Raw genomic sequence first — 19581 nt, forward strand, 5'->3', positions numbered from 1 at the left:
AAATATTTCATACAGTTATAAAACAACCTAAATTAATAAAATATAATCCCTAAAAATTGAAAGCAAGAATAAAAAAATTAACCTAAGTATTGAGTTGGTGGCATAATCACATGAGGAATCTTTCCAAGTGACTTTTTTTTTCTTTTTCTTTTTGGTCTTTTTAGGGCCCCACCTGCGACATATAGAGGTTCCCAGACTAGGGGTGGAATCGGAGCTGCAGCTACACCTACACCACAGCCTCAGCAAGGTGGGATCCACACCGTATCTGCCACCTACACCACAGCTCATGGCAATGTCGGATCCTTAACCTGCTGAGGGAGCCCAGGGATCGAACCCGAGTCCTTATGGATCCTAGTCAGGTCTGTTACCACTGAGCCACAACAGAAACATCCCCAAGTGACTTTAAAACATAGTAATTGACTACACATCACTTTAGAATATACCCTAATAACAAAAGGAGTTACAAAAAACCCCACCCCCCTCAACAAACAACAGCAGTTTTCAGTAATCATATTGTGGTAATGCCAAGATGGTTGTTTTGTGACTTGTTTATACATGGTGGGATAAAGCAAACGATGGTGAATTTTAGGCATGGGTAAAAGGAGATACAGATATGAGATTGATGTGGGCAGTCCTGATTTTGAATTGGACATATTAGCATAATCTCATGTTGCGTTATATCTTTAGACAAGAACAACTTTCTAGCTTCACTTGCTGGAAAAATCTAGAAACAGTGAACCGGCCAGTAGAAATGAACATTTTTAGCAGATGGTGGCCTCTAAAACACCATTTCACATTCAAAAGAATCCGAGGTTCTTGAAGAAATGACTAGTTCCATATCTGGGGCAGGAACTGTTGAAGACGAGTCTGTCATTTAGAAGGCAAGGAAGTTAAGAGAGACTTAGAGAGCCGAGTCAAACTCAGGAGCTGGTAGTTCCTACTGTGGTGCCGTGGGTTAAGAATCCGACTTAAGAATCCGACTGCAGGGGCTCAGGGTGTGGCGTAGATCACAGCTGCGGCTCCAGTGCTCCAATTCAGTCCCTGGTCTGGGAACTGCCACATGCTGCTGGAGAAGGAGTAGGGAGGAAGAACTCAGGATCTAATCAGAAGAGAATGGCATTAGCTAAAGACAGGACAATTTGAGCACCAACAGGATGATAACTGAGAAGGATTAAGCACATCAAATGTTTAATTCAAAAAAATTTTTTTACATAACAAATATTTAAATACTTGAGTTTAAATAAATAATGATACTAAAATGATACTTTAAAAAAGAAAAAAGATCTCTCACTGTCGATCTTTGATGCATGTGAGAGAACCATCTTGTAATTTTGAAAACTGGTAAAATAAAGGGAAAGAATTGTGTTAATTCTGCCTTTCCTATATAAATTGTATTTCAGAGAAACCAAATCGTTTTGAAGGGAAGTTTCTTTGTCTTTGAAAGTTCCTCTTTGTAGGAACATTTCAGCAAATGAGTGAGTGAGAGAATAACACTATTTTGTAAACCCTAATAAATCAGTGTGTCAAGGTAAGGTTTCTTGAAACCTGCTAACGACACAAAAAGAGAGACAACTACAAACCAAAAGATTGCCAACAAAAAAAATGTAGAAGAGGATATGAAGCAACTGGAACTGTTATGGAAAGTTGTTTTTTTGTTTTTGCTTTTTGTCTTTTTAGGGCCGCACTCGTGGCATATGTAGGTTCCCAGGCCAGGGGTCTAATCAGAGCTGTAGCCACCGGCCTACGCCACAGGCACAGCAATGCCAGATCCGAGATGCGTTTGCCACCTACACCATAGCTCATGGCAACACCAGATCCTTAACCCACTGAGGGAGGCCTAGGGATCAAACCTGCAACCTCATGGTTCCTAGTCAGATTCATTTCCATTGCGCCATGACAGGAACTCCTGGAACTCTTATACTTTGTTGCTGGAAATGTAAAATGCTACAGCCACTTTTAAGAATTGTTTGGCAGCTTTTAAAAAGTTAAACAATCATTTTCACTCCTAAGTATTTACCCAGAAGAAATGAAATGTCCACAAGACAACGTGTATAAGAATGTTCATAGCAGCCTTATTCATAATAGCCCCCAAACTGGAAATAATTCTAATACTCATAAACAGGGGAATAGATAAATTATGGTATATTCATATAATGGAATACTACTCAGCAATAAAAAGGATAAGCTAGTATACTGATGTATCAACAATATGGATAAATTTAAAAAGTAAAATATTAAGAAAGTCACCAAAGAGTACATGCTATATGATTCCATTTATATGAACTCCAAGAACAGGCAAAACTAGGGGGACAGAAGTGAGAAAGTGGTTGTTGGCTCTGTGAGTGGAGGATAGTTGACTGTGATGACTCATAGAATATTGTATTTTTTTGTAATGCTCATATTTCTACTAGCAAGAATAAAAATATTCTCATGTGCTTATTAACCATTTTTAGAGAGCCTGTGACCTATGCTAGAGCTGCAGCAATGCCAGATCCTTTAACCCAGGGATTGAACCTGCGCCTCTGCAGGGACCCGAGCCGTTGCAGTTGGGTTTTTAACCCACTGCACCACAGCAGGAACCCCACGTTTTATGTAGTTTAAGCTTTAATAGTTTGGGGCTTTTGGCCTCAGCAGCAGCTTGATATGGAATCTCAGCACCCCGACCAGGGATTGAACCTAGTCTACTGTGGTGAAAGTGCTGAGTCCTAACCAGTAGGCCACTGGGGAACTCTCAGTAGTTTGGGGCTTTTGAGTTATGTTTAAAAAGTCCTATTTCAGGGAGTTCCGTGGTGGAATCGGGCACTTTCACCAAAGCAGCCTGGGGTTCAAACCCGTGTCTGGGAATTAGGATTTCATGTCAAGCTGTGGCCAAAAAAAAAAAAAAAAAAAAAGTCCTTTCTCATTACAAGACTATAATACTAGGAGATCCTATTGTGGCTTAGTGGGTTAAGAACCCGACTACTATCCCTGATGGTGAGAGTTCAATCCCTGGCCTTGATCAGTGGGTTTAAAGGATTGGTTGCACTGGTGAGCTGCGGGTGTCAGTCACAGATGTGGCTTGGATCTGGCATTGCTGTGGCTGTGGTGTAGGCTGGCAGCTGCAGCTCCGATTCAACCCCTAGCCTGGGAACCTCCACATGCAGCAATTGCATCCATTAAAAAAAAAAAAAGAAAGAAAGAAAAGAAAAAGCCCCACCAGAAACAAAACAAACAAAAAAACCACAAAAATTATAAAATGATTCACTCTACTATTCATTTATTTTTTTCTCTCTCTCTCTCTTTTTTTTTTTTCTTTTTAGGGCCACACCCACGGCATATGGAGTTCCTAGGCTAGGGGTCGAATCAGAGCTACAGCTGCCGGCCTATGGCACAGCCACAGCAATGCCAGATCCCAGCCACGTCTGTGACCTACACCACGGCTCAGGGCAACGCTGGGTTCTTAACCCACTGAGCGAGGCCAGGGATCGAATATGAAACCTCATGATTCCTAGTCAGATTCATTCATTTCCACTGCGCCACAGTGGGAACTCCTCTTCATTTATTCTTACAGCTTATCTTTTCTTATTAAAATGCTGTTGTAAAAATGTAAACATTGTAATACTTAATATAAATTGAGCATTTCTATAATCTTTACTCCCAATATAGATACCAATAATACTTTAATATATTACACGATATATATATATTTGAAGCTTTATTCCTCTTGGACATCCTCTGTTGTCAATAGACATACATCTACAGCATTCTTTTGACAGCTGCATGGGACGAATTGCACAGATGAATTTTCTCAGTCTTTTTATTTTCCTCTCTCTCTCTTTTTTTATTTTATGGCCTCACTCGCGGCATATGGAAGTTCCTGGGCCAGGGATTGAATCCAAGCCACAGCTGCGACTCACACTACAGCTGCAGCAACGCCAGATTCTTTAACCCATTGCACCAGGCTAGGGATCAAACATGCACCTCTGCAGTGACCCAAGCGCTGCCATCGAATTCCTTTTTTTTTTTAAGCTTTTTTTTTTAAATAATGATTTTTATTTCTTCCATTATAGCTGATTTACAGTGTTCTGTCAATTTTCTGCTACACAGCAAGGTGACCCAGTCACACACAGATGTATACATTCTTTTTTCTCACATTATCATGCTCCCACAAGTGACCAGACATAGTTCCCAGTGCTACACAGCATGTTGCAAATCAAATTCTTAATCCACTGCACCACAGAGGGAACTCTTAAGACATTTTTTTCCCCAATCATTCTCTCAATAGGAAATTTCGATACCACATATATACTGTATATATGTTTATGTACCTTATGCATATTTGTTCTTTTCTACATTAAAAATGTTTTTTTTGGTCCCCTCAAGAACCAGTTTTTCACCCCTTTAGTTGTGATATCACCCCTTCAAGAATGCACAGTATAAATATTCCATCCCTTATTTATTATTCCACATATGTATATGTGGAATATTTTTGATATTCCAATGCTATATTATCCATATTTATCTTTATACATGTATTTTATTTCTATAGGATCAATTTCTAGAATTAATATTTTTTGATATTCCAATGCTATATTATCCATATTTATCTTTATACATATATTTTATTTCTATTTCAATGCTATATTATCCATATTTATCTTATACATATATTTTATTTCTATAGGGATCAATTTCTAGAATTAAAAAGCAGTGTTCAAAAGGTATTAACATTTAGCACAACATTGTAAATCAACTATACTTTAATTAAAAAAATGTATTGGGGAGCTGCTGTTGTGGCTCAGCAGGTTAAGAACCTGATCTAGGCTCTGTGAAGAGGTGAATTTGATCCCTGGTCTTGCTCATTGGGTTAAGGATCCAGCATTGCCACAAGCTGCAGCAGTGTGAGTAGCAGATGCAGCTCAGATCTGGCATCGCAATTGCTGTGGCTGTGACCAATAGGCTGACAGCTGCAGGTCCAATTCAGCCCCTCACTTGAGAATCTCCATATGCCACAGGTACAGCCCTAAAGAGGAAAAAAAAAAAAAAGTACTGGGATTCCCTTGTGGTGCAGCAGGTTAAAGATCCAGCATTGCCACTTCAGTGGCTTGGGTTGCTGCTGAGGCACAGGTTTGATCCCTGGCCAGGGAACTTCCATATGCCATGGGCGTGCCCCCCCGCCCAAGATAGTAACATTTAAAAATTAGCACATACTGTTAAGATTATTCCAATTATATGCCAACAAATAAACTGAAAATCTGGCTTCAATTATTACATTTAAGTCATAAATCCACTTGGAATTTATTCTGGGTTGATGAATAAGGTAAGATCTAACAATTTTTCTCCTCCAAATCTAGCTCATTGTCCTTAAATACTTCATTGAACTAATCTTTTTTTGATTTGCCATATATTAAATATGGTAAATGCTCCTATATTTACTCAGGCTTTGAATTTTGTTCCATTACTGTTTATTCCTACTCCATTACCCTCATATGTTTATTATTCTTCTTTTATGTTTTAATATCTGATTATACAATTCCTTTCATGAATTCTCCTATTTTCTTGGTATTTTAATGTTGTTTTTTTTTGCGTGAATTTTGGAGTAATTTTGCTTAGTTCTAAAACAAGCAAACATCAACAACAAAAAAGCTCTTAAAATGCTATAGGCATTAAAAGTGGGATTATACTTTATTTGTAGATTAATTTAGTGAAAAACTGTAGAATATCTTAGATAATACATTCTAGAGTAACACATTTAAAATAGGGCATGGAGGGAGTTCCAGGCGTGGCTCAGCGGTAATGAACCTGACTAGGATCCATGAGGATGTGGGTTCAATCCTGGCCTGCTCAGTGGGTCAGGGATCCAGGGTTGCCATGAGCTGTGGTGTAGGTCACAGATGAGGCTCGGATTTCCATGTCGCTGTGGCTGTACTGTAGGTCAGCATCTGTAGCTCCCATTTGACCCCTAGCCTGTGACTCCATATGCCACAGGGGGTGGCCCTAAAAAGCAAAAAGCAAAGTAACATAAATAGGGCAAAGAAACAAAAATAATGATTTAATGATGTATACCTGTATAGGATGTTTTGAATAGGAAATGACAAAAATCCAGGTAAAACTCAAATTTAAGCATAACGGAAGGTTTATCGGCTCATTTAACTACGAGTTCAGGGGCAAAAGCTTGTCTTTAGGCTTGTGTGAATCCCTGGGCACCAGCAGCGGCAGGACTTGTTTTTCTGTCTCCCAGGTTGTTTTTTTTAGTTTCAGTTTCAGGCAAGCCTCCAAGTGACAGCAAAGATGGCCTCTTCCTCCATGCTTACATGGTCTTCAGCACCTGCACAGTGGAGGAAGAGTCTTTTTCCTTATAGTGTATGTGAAAGTACTGATGATGGCTGTCATTGGCCAGATCAGGATTGAGGGCAGGAGTTAGGCAGGGTGGGGAGTTGGTTATCAGCCCCACTTGAACCACACAAGCTATAATTGGGGGAGGGGTGGTTCCTTGAAAGGAAGGAATGTGGAGTAACTAAAAATGTAGTTTTGGGCATTACAATATCCATCTACTTATATAAAGAGGATTTTAAAAGAAATATTACTAAGTTGTAGTTCTAACACTATTTTTCAGCATATTGAAAATGACTTTGAGGCAATAAAGGTGAAAAGAAACCAGGAAACAGAGTAGGAAATATGTTGAGGGACTGAAAAAAATTAGCTTTGGGAGTTTCCTTCGTGGCTCAGCAGTAATGAACCCGACTAGTATCCATGAGGACTCCGGTTCAATCCCTGGTCTCCCCAGTGGGTTAAGTTCCCCGTGTCGCCTGTGAGCTGCAATATAGGCAGCAGACACAGTTTGGATCTGGCATGGCTGTGGCTGTGGTGTAGGCCAGCAGCTACAGCTCCAATTGGTCCCCTAGCCTGGGAACTTCCATATGCTCTAAAAAGGTGTGGCCCTAAAAAAACAAAGAAACAAATTAGCTTTGTTATTGAATATTTTTTGTTAGAATTATAATGCTGATTCTTCACAAATGACTCTTTTCTCCTTTCTTGATCTCATTACTGTTTAGATCCTCCAATATTTTCTTCTTACATTTATCCTTTTCTGCAACTTAATCCTCTCCTTCTCTTCTAGCTTTTGATGGTTTTTTTCCCCCTGTTCCTAAGGAACTCCATTCCTTACCTCCCTAAATAAATCAAAAGCCCCTTAATTCTATTGGTCTTTTAAGCTCCTCTCCTTATATTCGTTGGTCAACCATAAAGAAATAGTTTAAAAGTCATCAGTGATTTTCTTAATCACCAAATCCAATGGCTTTAGATCTTTTGCTTGATGGCCTCCTCTCTCTGTAGTACTTGACAATATGGACTGACCTTTCCTTCTTGAAACATAAATTCTAGTTCCTAAGAAAACTCACTCTCTTATCTGTCTGATGACTTCTTCCCTGGTTACTTGGTTGTCCTTCTGCCTTATTTCTTTCCTGTGGGCGATTCCCTAGGTTCTGGCTTCAAACTGTTTCCCTATTCACTGTGTTGATAGTCTCAAACATTTCCCTGTTTTCCAATGAACCATGCACCTTTCTTTTTTTTTTTTCTTTTTTTGTCTTTTTACTAGGGCCACACCTGTGGCATATGGAGATTCCAGGCTAGGGGTCGAACTGGAGCCACAGCTGCTGGCCTATACCACAGCAACGCCGGATCCAAGCCATGTCTGTGACCTACACCACAGCTCATGGCAGCTCACGGCAACACTGGATCCCTTAACCCACTGAGCGAGGCTAGGGATTAAACCAGTGTCCCCATGGATACTAGTCAGATTGGCTTCCACTGTGCCACAACGGTAACTCCCCATGCACCTTTCTATTTAGCTGCTTCTGATCAGTTCCTCCCACTTTCTGCATGATCCAGTCCTAACTATTATTATCAAAGGCCCAGCTTAACTTCTCCTAAAACAAATTTTCTCTTCTGAATCCCATGGCGCCCTTTTTTTTTTTTTTTTTTTTAATGGCAACTACTTTTCAAACTTGGATTAGTTATTTATGTATAAGACTTGCCTTACTTTCTAGCCTTGAAACTTCTTTAAAAACATTTTGTTTTTTGGCTTCACTGCCACAGAGGTAACACTGGGATCACACCTTCTGTACCACAGCGGGAACTCCCAAGAACATTTTCTTATTCAGCCTCGCATCTCTTTTACTATGGGGCGCAGTATCTTGTATTTATTTGTTTATTCAACATACATTAAGCAACCTCCTATGTACTGTGCTATGTGCCAAGTGCTGAAAAAAATTTGTAGTTTCTGCATTCATAGGATTTTAGTCTCATGAAATAACAAAAGTAACAAATACATATGGTGATATATGCTTAATAAAACTTCAAGAGAAAGAATCTTACTTTTTTTTTTTTTCTTTTTAGGGCCGTACCCGAGGCATATGGAAGCTCCCAGGCTAGGCTACAGCCGCTGGCCTACACCACAGCCACAGCAACGCCAGATCAGAGTCGAGTCTGACCTACACTGCAGCTCATGGCAGCACCGGATCCTTAACCCACTGAGCAAGGCCAGGCATCAAACTTGAAACCTCATGGATCCTAGTCAGACTCATTTCTGCTGAGTCAGGACAGGAACTCCTTTTTTTGGAATTTTACATTTTTTGTTTTTCTTTCATCTTCTCTCCCCAAATTCCTGTCCTACATTTCCCACACCTTTTCCCTGATAACCCCCATAGGTTTCTTAAACTCAAAGGTTGAATTTGATTCATATGCTGTGGACATTTATAATTAAGTTTGTCTAGTGTTAAAAAAAAAAAAAAACCCTCGCTTTTCTTCTGAAACTTCTGCTGACTTCAGTATTTAATGTTACCACCTCTTCCTCATTCCCCAGGGGAAATCTTGGTATTTTCTTTGATTTCTCCTTCATTCTTCATATTTATTTTCATTCAAACACTTATTCTTGTTTTAGGCCTTTTTTTTTTTTTAATCTATAAGAGGTTTGAAAATTAGTATCTAGTCAGCAGAGTGTTTTGTTTGGTCTGCATAATATTTTTAAAAATATGGTATTCCTCGAGTTCCTGTTGTGGCTCAGCAGGTTAAGACTCTAACTACTATTCACAGGGATGTGGGTTTGATCCCTGGCCTCGATCATAGGTTAAAGGATCCCGTGTTGCTGTCAGCTGTGGAGTAGGTTGCAGGTGTGTCTCTGATCCAGTGTTGCTGTGGCGCAGGCTGGCAGCTGTAGCTCCTATTTGACCCCTAGCCTGGGAACTTCCATATGCTGCAACTTGGGCCATAAAAGGAAAAAAAAAAGTGGTATTCTTGTTTCTCTTGAAAAATTAGAAAATCTGGCAACACTGGGTCCTCATTCATGCAAGAATGGCCGGAGTGTTTTTTGGTTTTAGTTTTGGCTGCCCCACAGCATGTGGAGTTCCTGGGCCAGGGATTAGGTCCAGGCTGCAGTAATGACCTACACCGCCGCTGTGGCAGCACTAGATCCTTTAACCCACTGTGCTGGGCTGGGGATCGGAACCTGTGTCCTGGTGCTTCAGAGATGCTGATCTCGTTGGGCCACATTGGGAACTCCTGGCTGGAGTTTTAGATGAGACATCTGAACCACTACTTTAATCTCTACCACTTCATATTTTTCTTAAGGCCAGCCCATTTTCTCATTTATGAAACATTCTTAATGTTCGAGTTTGCAATCTCTGGCCGATAAGATCACAGAATGTTAGTACAGGAAGTGATATTGAGAGATCATCTATTAGTTTCCTTCCTCTTCTCTCTCTCCTCTAAGAGATGGAGACACTGAGATCCAAAGAACTCATATTGACCAACTTTATACAGCTCATGTGTAACAGGATTCTATTATATGCCCTCAGGCCCCTTCCTCACTTTGGTGGGGTAAATCCCTAATCTGGACCCTCATGTGCCTCACATTCCCCACCCAGGACCCTCCCAAAGAATTTTCAGAGTCAAGGTCTCTCAGCTTAAACTCTTATTTTATCAGGCCTTAAACCTTTATCAGGTAAACCATGTCCTAAGTGAGGCCACTTTCCTAAGAGGTTCTAGAAGGTTATGAATCTTAAAACTCTATCCCCAATCCTGCTAGCCTTATTTTCTAGGGCTTACTTGCACGTATATCATATTACTATGTGTGTGCGTGTTTTCCGAAACACACCCTATTCTTTCCAATCTTTTTGATTCTGTTTTTATTTACCTAGATTATCCTTCCCCAAACTCTACCTGATATAATTTCTTCCATCCTTTAAGGTCTACTTGAATGTAATCTCTTCCCTGAAGTGCAATAGTGAAGACGGTGGTTTGCAATGGGACAGACCTAGTTTGAAATCGGGCTCTGTCCTTTACCAGCCATGTGACCTAGGACAATTTACCTGTTTCCTCATCTTTTAAAGGGGACTAACACCCCTTTTACAAATGGGTTGACCATGATCCCACTTGTTGAAAGTACTGTAGGAATACCATCTTGCTTTTTGGCCTCAAAGATTGTCCTGATTTATCGTTTTTCATAGTAGTTATTCTAATATTCATCAGACTACTCATCTTACAAGTTATTCATCATATATTATCAATATGCTATTGTATAGTTTTTCTTTCACAATAGATGAGGGAAGGGATTCCCCTTACATGTGTTTATATTTCTCACATTATGTAATAAGAGCTTGTAATTACTGAGTTAGTGAATAGGAGTATACCATTTCTGAGATGTTCCAAATAGAATAAACGCAATAGTAATAGCTGAATCTCACATTATTCTCTTGAGGACCTTGGGAGAAATTTTTCTCAGGTTTCTATATCAAAGCTATGCTTTTCTTAAGCAACTTAAAAAATTCTTACAGAAGGGAGTTCCCGTTGTGGCGCAGTGGAAATGAATCCAACTAGGAACCATGAGGTTTCGGGTCTGTCCCTGGCCTCGCTCAGTGGCTTAAGGATCTGGCATTGCCATGAGCTGTGGTGTAGGTTGCAGATGTGGCTCAGATCCTGCGTTGCTGTGGCTATAGTGTAGGCCAGTGGTTATAGCTCTGATTGGACCCCTAGCCTGGGAACTTCCATATGGCACAGATGCAGCCCTAAAAAGCAAAACAAACAAACAAACAAACAAAAAACCTTAGAGACCATGTGAAACTTAGCACTGTTTCCCTTTGCCTTAGTTGCTACTAACCTCAGAGCATAATTTGTGGCAGCACCCCTCTAGCAATTACACAGCATCTTTTGGTATGAAATTTTTTTGGTATTAACATACCTTGGCCTTTTTTTTTCCTCATTATCTTTTGCCTCTGTTTTCTATTCCACATTTTCTAATTATAGTATATATTTCTTTCTGAACACAATCTTTCGTAAGAGAGATAGGGCATCAGTATATAAAATCTATTTTTAAAATGGTTCTTAAACAAAACTTGTTGAAGGAGTTCCCTGATGGCCTAGTGGTTAAAGATCTGGTGTCACTGCAGTGGCTTGGGGGTCACTGCTGTGGTACGGGTTTGCTCCCTGGCCTGGGAACTTGTACATGCCAGGAGTGCGGCCAAAAAAAAAAAAAAAGCTTGTTGAATCACTTTTTTTTTTTTTTTTAAGGGCCACACCTGCAACACATGGACGTTCCCAGGCTAGGGGTTGAATTGGAGCCCACGCCACAGCAATTCGGGATCCGAGCTGTGTCTGCGACCTACACTGCAGCTCATGGCGATGCAACGCTGGATTCTTAACCCACTGAGCGAGGCCAGGGAATGGAACCTACATCGTCATGGGTACAAGTCAGGTTTGTAACCCGCTGACCCACAAAGGGAACTCCCAAAGCATTCTTTTGATCTCCTCCTTCACGGAGAGCCATCACTTCCTTCAAGGTCATCAGGAGACCACTTCCTCAACTTCCCACTCCACTTATAAACTTACTCACATCTTTAAAAGAGCAACATTTTTATCTGTCCTTACAAAATGTATTTAACGTATAGACTATAGATAAGCAAAAAGCAGAATAGATGAAAAACAAAACAACATCACGTGCTACATACTGCTGATTTCATAACCCACTTTTCTTTTTTTATAATGCTTTCATAATCACTTTCTCTCATCTTTCTTTATCATTAAATGGTCTTCTACATCCTCATCCTAAGTGGCATGAAGCACCCCACTGATTGTGTAACAGGGTGGGTAATCAGACTACATTCTATATTACCTTCTCAGAAAACCTAGGAATGCTCTTACTTAAATTAATATGAGTGAACTTCTCTTATCTCCAACCATGTCTAAGAAAAAAGGGTGTAATATATTTAAGCAATCTTTTTTGGAGGACAAACTGAAATGAACTCCACTCAGCTTAACGTGTATATGCAGTTTTGACAACATCCTAGAAGTATACTTGCTTAGTATATATTTTAAGGATTTTGCTACATATTTCTAAAATACCTAGGAAAGGGGGAGATGTACCAGTTTCTATCCCTACCTGCAATGACTGTTTCAGTGAACACTTTCCTAACATGTATACTATTTTTAAAATCTTTTTTCTATTTTTTAGGGCCACACCTTTGGCATATGGAAGTTCCCAGGCTAGGGGGTGAAACGGAGTTACAGCTGCCAGCCTACACCGCACCCACAGGAATGCCAGATCTGCACCCACAGCTCATGAAACACTGGATCCTTAACCAACTGAGTGGGGCCAGGGATTGAACTTGGATTCTCATGGATTCTAGTTGGGTTCATTACCACTGAGCCACAGCGGGAACTGTTGCCACTTATTTTTTACTAATAATGATTGAACACATGCATTTATTGGCCATTTTTATATGTATCTTTTGGCATACTTTTGTTACTCTTTTGCCAATTTTCAATAGTTTTACCACCTTGACATCCTCCTTCCCAGTTCTGCCTCTTATCTAAGCTAACTTATGTACCTGATCTATGGATGTCATCTCTTCCTATCTCGTGAGGGAATCATTCAATCAATTATCTTCTTCCTTGTCTTTATCCTTAATATAAAACTACCAGTTTTTTTTTCTCTTATACTAATAAACATCACTAAGTCTCTTTTCCTCACAGAGAAACCCTAACTTTTTTCTTTCACTTGCCATTCTCCTATGGTACTGAACTTTCTCTTTTCCTTTACAGCCAAACTTCTTGAAAGAACTGTCTTTACATGCTATAGCCACTTCATCTCTGTTTCTTCAACTCAACGGCAAACAGATTTACATTAAGATCTTCAATGCCTTCTTTGCTGCTAAGATTTTAGAAACAGAAGTATATCACAATATGTATATGAAAAAGCAGGACATGAAATGGTTTCCCCCAAATAATCTCAACTACATAAAAAATATTTATGCAGAAAAAAATCTTACATGTAATATATGAAAATTAAAAAAAAATTAGAAGTTCTTGTTGTGGCTCAGTACTTTAAGAACCTGACGTAATGTCTATAAGGATTCAGGTTTGATCTCTGGCTCACTCTGTGGGTTAGGGATCCGGCATTGCCACAAGCTGTGGCAAGGGTCACAGATGTGGATCGAATCCCATGTTGCCGTGGCTGTGGTGTAGGCCGGCAGCTGCAGGTCCAATTGGACCCCTAGCCTGGGAACTTCCATATGCCGCAGGTGCGGCTGTGAAAAGAAAAAAAAGGGGGGGGGGCGGAGAGAGGAGGGTGGTAATTAATGTTCTTTTGTGGCCAGGATTACACTGTGATCATTGTTACAAGTAACCCCACTTTCTCTATTTCCTGTTCACCACATAGAAAATGGAATTCGAAAATTCCTTTTGAGGAAAGTAACATTTCCCTTGAATCTAAAATTCTCATGCCCTTACCATATCACAAGAGGCAGTCTACAGTTTGAGTGTGAATTTTGAGTTCTCAGTTTGTGGTCCCATAAAATGCTCTCAGTTTTAAGAACAATAATTTGGAGTTCCCGTCGTGGCGCAGTGGTTAACGAATCCGACTAGGAACCATGAGGTTGCGGGTTCCGTCCCTGATCTCTCTCAGTGGGTTAAGGATCCGGCGTTGCCCGTGAGCTGTGGTGTAGGTTGCAGACGCGGCTCGGATCCCGCGTTGCTGTGGCTCTGGTGTAGGCCCGTGGCTACGGCTCCAATTCAACCCCTAGCCTGGGAACCTCCATGTGCCGCGGGAGCAAAAAGAAATAGCAAAAAGACAAAAGAAAAAAAAAGAACAATAATTTACGCTGATATTAGACCACATTACAATGTTAATTGGAAATTCTTTTTTTCTTTTATTTATTTATTTATTTTTAAAAATTGCTCAAATGAATTTATCACATCTGTCATCATTAACTGTGGTCTTTGACAAGTTTCTTAATTTTTTTTCTTTTATTTATTTAAATTACTCAGATGAATTTATCACATCTGTCATCATTATAATTGGAAATTCTTAACTTACATTTTCTAAGAGGGGGCAGAAAGTAAAGGAATGACAGGAGCCGCTGGGCCACCTCGCTTGGCAGAAAGTCTCCAAAAACAGGGAGGCATGACCCAAATCCTCAGAGAAGGCGTTCCGGCCGAAGTGCACGACTGGGTAACCCGATAGGAAATTTTTCTCTTGAAAGGATCCTCTTACTTTTTCCCGCTCATCCCAAGAGACCTCCGAGAGGCTCAGATTCTCCAGCTAAAGCGCCAAACCAGGGATAATTGTCAATTGTCTCTGGTTGTCCTGGTAACAGCCAGCGACCCCCCCCCCCCCCCCCCCCCCGCCAACCCGGCTCTCGTAAGTCTTCCCAGAATACTGTGCGCCTTCTCACATTCACTTCCGGGTCTGGAGGGCTTCTGTTTCCAGTCCCTGTACGTTGCTGCTGCGGAATCCTAGCGGTGAGGGATCACTGTGTGTCCAGTGTGGCGTTTTCCGCCAGAGAGGTGGTGATTGCTTTGTTCTTTCCCTACATTCAACATGACAGTATCGCTAAAGAAAGGCTGTAATCTCATTGAGTTTTTGGTGGTCCTGGAGAAGTAGATTAGAAGTTAGTTGTGAAAAACTGAACTAGAAAGCACTTTAAAGTTATATCGGAGTTCCTATTGTGGCTCAGTGGGTTAGGACTTGACATGTATCCATGAGGATGTGGGTTTGATCCCTGACCTTGCTCAGTGGGTTAAGGATGCTGGGGTGTAGGTCTTAGCTGTGGCTTCCCTCTAATTTGACCCCTAGTCTGGGAACTTCCATATCCCGCGGGTGCAGCCCTGCAACAACAAAAAAGAAACGAAAAAAAGTTATGTGCAGCTTTATTTGTTGCTGTGATACATATTTAAGCATCTTTAAACTGCTTACTTCCTGTTAAAAAGCAACTATTTTTGCTTTAGAAAATGCAGGCAAGCACACAAAACAAAACCTCCAAATTTCATCCACCTAGAAACAACCATTGAAAACATTTTGGAGCAGTCTTCCAGACCCTGTCTATGCTTATGCTAAATTTCAAACCTAATCACCTTGTATACGCTGTTTTGTAACCTAAAGAAATTTTAAGGAACATATTTCATTAAAAAGGGAAACAACGTGGAATTCCCTTCGTGGCTCAGAGGTTAACGAACCCTAGTAGGATCCATGAGGATGAGGGTTCCATCCTTGGCCTTGCTCAGTGGGTTAAGGATCTGGCGTTGGCTGTGAGCTGTGGTGTAGCTTGCAGACGCTGGGGCGTAGGCCGGCAGCTGTAGCTCGGATTTGGGAATCTCCATATACCTCGGGTGTACCCTGAAAAAGCAAAAAAAAAAAAAAAAAAAGGCGCGGGGGGGGGGGGGACGGACAAGGTTGAATGTTTTCCATTGTACTTTTGGTTAGACATTTAAACAGTTTCTATCCTTTTTCTTCTTAATTAATAACTGCAATGGAGAAAAGAAAATCCTTAGAGCTAAATCTTTGCCCATGCTTTCATTTCTTATTGGTAATTATTTTTCTCTTTTTAACTTAGTCATTTGAATTCCCTATTTCTCCCCTAATGTCTTCCAAATCCACTCCTTTGTTTTTATACTATAAATGAGTGAAGTTACACATATGACATCCAAAGCCTACTCAGTTTTTTAAAGTTTACCTTTCTGATTGTAAAGGTAATACATGCTTATTGTAGAACATTAGGAAAATTCAGAAGAATGTGATAAAAATATCCCCATGCTTAGACAACTACTGAACATATTTTGGCATAACGTTTTCTAGTTTTCTCTCCCTGTTGCCTTCATCAATGAACATTAAGAAAATGTTTGCTGGGATTTCACATTGTGGCTCAGTAGGTTAAGAACCTGACATAGTGTCTGTGAGAATGTGGGTTTGATCCCTGGCCTCACTCAGTTGTTTAAGCATCCAGTGTTGCCACAAGCTGTGGTATAGGTGACAGATGCTGCTTGGATCTGATGCTGCTGTGGCTATGGCATAGGTCTCAGCCACAGTTCTGATTTGACCCTCTAGCCCAGGAACTTCCATATACTGCAGCTGCAGCTGTAAAAAGAAAAAGAAAAAAAAAAAGAAAAAGAAAAAAAATAAAATGTTTGCTAGTTTGGTGGGGAAAAAACGACAGATTTTAATTTGCATTTCTTTGCTTGTTCATGTAGCTGAATAGCATTTCAGATGTTACAGTCTGGTCTATTTCAGGCCCAGTTTTCTCCATCTAGTCTTCTTTGAGAATTTCAGAATAATTACATTAACTTGTAATGGTCTGGTTTTCCATATGTGTGTATTTTATTGCCTAACTAGATGGAGAGCTAGTTGTGTGGTCCTAGAGAAATTATTCAATTATGCTGAGCCTACCTTCTTTATCTGCAAAATAAAGTGATAATAATACTTATTTTGCAGGGTTGTGGTAGGGATTAGAAATAATGTATTTCAGGTGAGCTCAATAAAAAGTAGCTTTTAAAAAAATTTATAGCTATCAATCTGTATATAGGAGGTGTTCATAATTTTATAATATGGTGAATGAATGAATTATGCTAGCATCCCACTCAATTTAGGTATTTTTTGAGCACCTATGACTCATAGGTGCTATTCATAATGCTCAACATCCCTTGAGCCTTTATGATTTAGATCTGTTTCTTATATAAAAATCCTATGTTCCTCTCAATGCAGCAATTTTCTCTTTCCTTTTTTGGCTGTGCCCATGGCATGTGGAAGTTCCCAGGCCAGGGAGTGAACCCAAGCCACAGCTGTGGCAATGCTGGGCCCTTAACCTTCTGAGCCACCAGGGAATCGCTCCGCAATTTTCTTATTATCCTGTGTCTGCCACTATGCCTTGATCATCATAGTAGGTGCTGAATAAATGTGTAAGCTGAATTGAGTAATTTAGTGGGAAAAGAGAAACACAAATTAGTTAAAACCTGTCAGGCAGTGATGAAGCCATGATACTTCATACACTGGGAGATCAAGAAAGATTGATTTTGATTAAGGGATCCAGGAATTCCTTGTAGATTAAACTTCATCAGGACCTGGATCATAAAGACCGAGGAAAAGGGGCTTAAGGATGAAGGACTGAGTTAAGGCTTGGAGATATAAGTAAACAGGTTGTGTTTTGTTATATCGATGAAAAAAATTAATCTAAGTCCATCTAAGAAAGAAATGGAGGAGTTCCCTTGTGGCTCAGCGGGTTAAGGATCTGGCATTGTCACTGCTGTGTTCTCTCATGCTGTGCGCATGGCACCCCCCCAAAAAAAGAAATGGAAAATTTTATTTGAACCAACCATGGGACTATAACCCCAGGGAGTCTTTCAGAAAGCTCTGAACACAGCATAGTTACATACATTTTTGAGACACAGGGTTATACATCAAATGACTTATTGACAGTTTACCCAGTAAGTACTAGGTCTGCAGGTAACAAAACAAGTTGTGGGCCATCATGGTGTTGCCAAAACTCAGCTTCTGTACACCGGTGCCAAATAGAAATGTGGAGACAGAGTTTGGAGTGAAGGAGAAAAAATAGCTTTTATTGCTTTGCCAGGCAAAGGAGGCCACAGCAGGCTAGTCCCCTAAAGACTGCCCTCCTTTGGGGAAGAATTGCATGGAGTTTTGTGGTCTAAAAGGAGAAAAACAGGGTTTCAGATAAGAATCAGGTTTGGGGCAAACATTCATTCTTCAGGGAATCTTAGTCATAGAAACTAGTGTCAGGAGATCTCAGCATGATCCTGGGTCTTCTGGGTTATGGCATTTTTTTTTTTTTTCTTTTTAGGGCCACCCCGTGGTATATGGAAGTTCCCAGGCTAGGGGTCGAATTGAAGCTGCAGCTGCTGGCCTTTGCCACAGCCACAGCAACTTGGGATGGGAGCTGTGTCTGCAACCTGCACCACAGCTCACAGCAACACTGGATCTTTTACCCACTGAGCAGAGCCAGGGATTAAAACTGTGTCCTCATGGATACTAGTTGGGTTTGGTTCTGCTGAGCCATAACAGGAACTCCCTGGGTTATGGCATCTTGACTTTTCCTGGAATAACAATACTTGCGAAAAGGGCATGTTGATTCTAGATTAGAACAAACCTAAAGTTGCTGAAAAATGTCATGTTTATAATCTTTAACCCACAGACAATTGTACTCAGTTTGCCTAATCTTTAGCTCATGGGTGATTGTGTTTAGGGTGCAACTGAATGAGGGAGAAGCACAAGGAAGTGCTCCAAGCTGTTCAGTTTTAAAGTATTCATTTTTATTTATTTTAATTTATTTTTTATTTTGTTATTATTTTTTTTGGCCTTTTTAGGGCCGTACCCACGGCATATGGAGGTTCCCAGGCTAGGGGTCTAATTGGAGCTACAGCTGCTGGCCTACACCATAGCCACAGTAACGCCAGATCCGATCCGAGTCTGTGACCTACATCACAGCTCATGGCAACGCCGATCCTCAACCCAGTGAGCGAGGCCAGGGATTGAACCTGCAACCTCATGGCCCCTAGTCAGATTCCTTTTCACTCTGCCACGATGGGAACTCCTAAAGTATTCATTTTTAAAAGAAGCGTAAGGAATATAACTTTTCTCTTAGGTATATAAGATGCCTACATCATTAGGTGTATCCCTTGATGGGGAACCAGGACACTGCCCCAAGGCTGTACTATTGTTGCATGACTGTTCCTCCCTTATGTTTTTTTATTTTGCTTTTTATGGCCACACTGGAGACATATGTAGGTTCCCAGGCGAGGGGTTGAATTGGAGCTGTAGCCACTGGCCCACATCACAGCCACAGCGATGTGGGATCCGATCCACATCTGCGACCTTCACCACAGCTCACGGCAATGCCGGATCCTTAACCCACTGAGCAAGGCCAGGGATCGGACCCACGTCCTTGTGGATCCTAGTTGGGTTCGTTAACCGCTGAGCCATGAAGGGAACTTCTGTTCCTCCCTTATCTTTACATCCCCTCCCTTCCCAGATCAGCAACTGTCTGAACCTATCCCTTGGAACTCATGGAAGGCCATGGAGGCTAAATGAGGCACATTTCCTAAAAACAAGAAGTGGGGGACACAGAAAGGCTTTTGTGCCCAGGAGCCCCACAGGGCCTTGTTCGATTTCAGTGGCCCCTTATAAAATTAAAGGAGTAAAGTGGGAGTTCCTGTGGTGCCACAGAGACAATCAGCTGTAGTTCTGATTTGACCCCTAGCCTGGGAACTTCCATAGGCCGTGGGTGCGGCACGGGGTGGGGGTTGGGGGAGAGAAGGTTCTCT

The 19581-nt window shown here is 40.8% G+C and overlaps 1 protein-coding gene and 1 long non-coding RNA gene across 9 annotated transcripts in view; one reads left to right on the forward strand and one right to left on the reverse strand.

Annotated features, from left to right (window-relative positions):
* ATP23 (ATP23 metallopeptidase and ATP synthase assembly factor homolog) overlaps nucleotides 1-19581 on the forward strand; it is a 120411-nt gene that overhangs the window by 61449 nt on the left and 39381 nt on the right. The window contains exon 1 of one of the 8 annotated variants that reach the window (XM_047787082.1): nucleotides 14748-14772. The exons of 5 other annotated variants lie outside the window; for them this stretch is intronic. The gene's annotated coding sequence lies outside the window, so the exon portion shown is untranslated. Of the gene's footprint in view, nucleotides 1-14747; nucleotides 14818-19581 lie in introns of those variants that run through there. 2 more of the 8 variants (XM_047787081.1, XM_047787086.1) reach the window with 2 other exon arrangements.
* LOC125131025 (uncharacterized) lies at nucleotides 1047-14637 on the reverse strand. Its single transcript, XR_007135845.1, has 3 exons — nucleotides 14348-14637; nucleotides 6046-6307; nucleotides 1047-1099 (listed from the first exon to the last, which is right to left on the reverse strand). It is a non-coding gene; the product is annotated as an uncharacterized LOC125131025 (long non-coding RNA).

This window comes from Phacochoerus africanus, chromosome 7, assembly GCF_016906955.1.
Source record: "Phacochoerus africanus isolate WHEZ1 chromosome 7, ROS_Pafr_v1, whole genome shotgun sequence".
Lineage (NCBI taxonomy): Eukaryota > Metazoa > Chordata > Mammalia > Artiodactyla > Suidae > Phacochoerus > Phacochoerus africanus.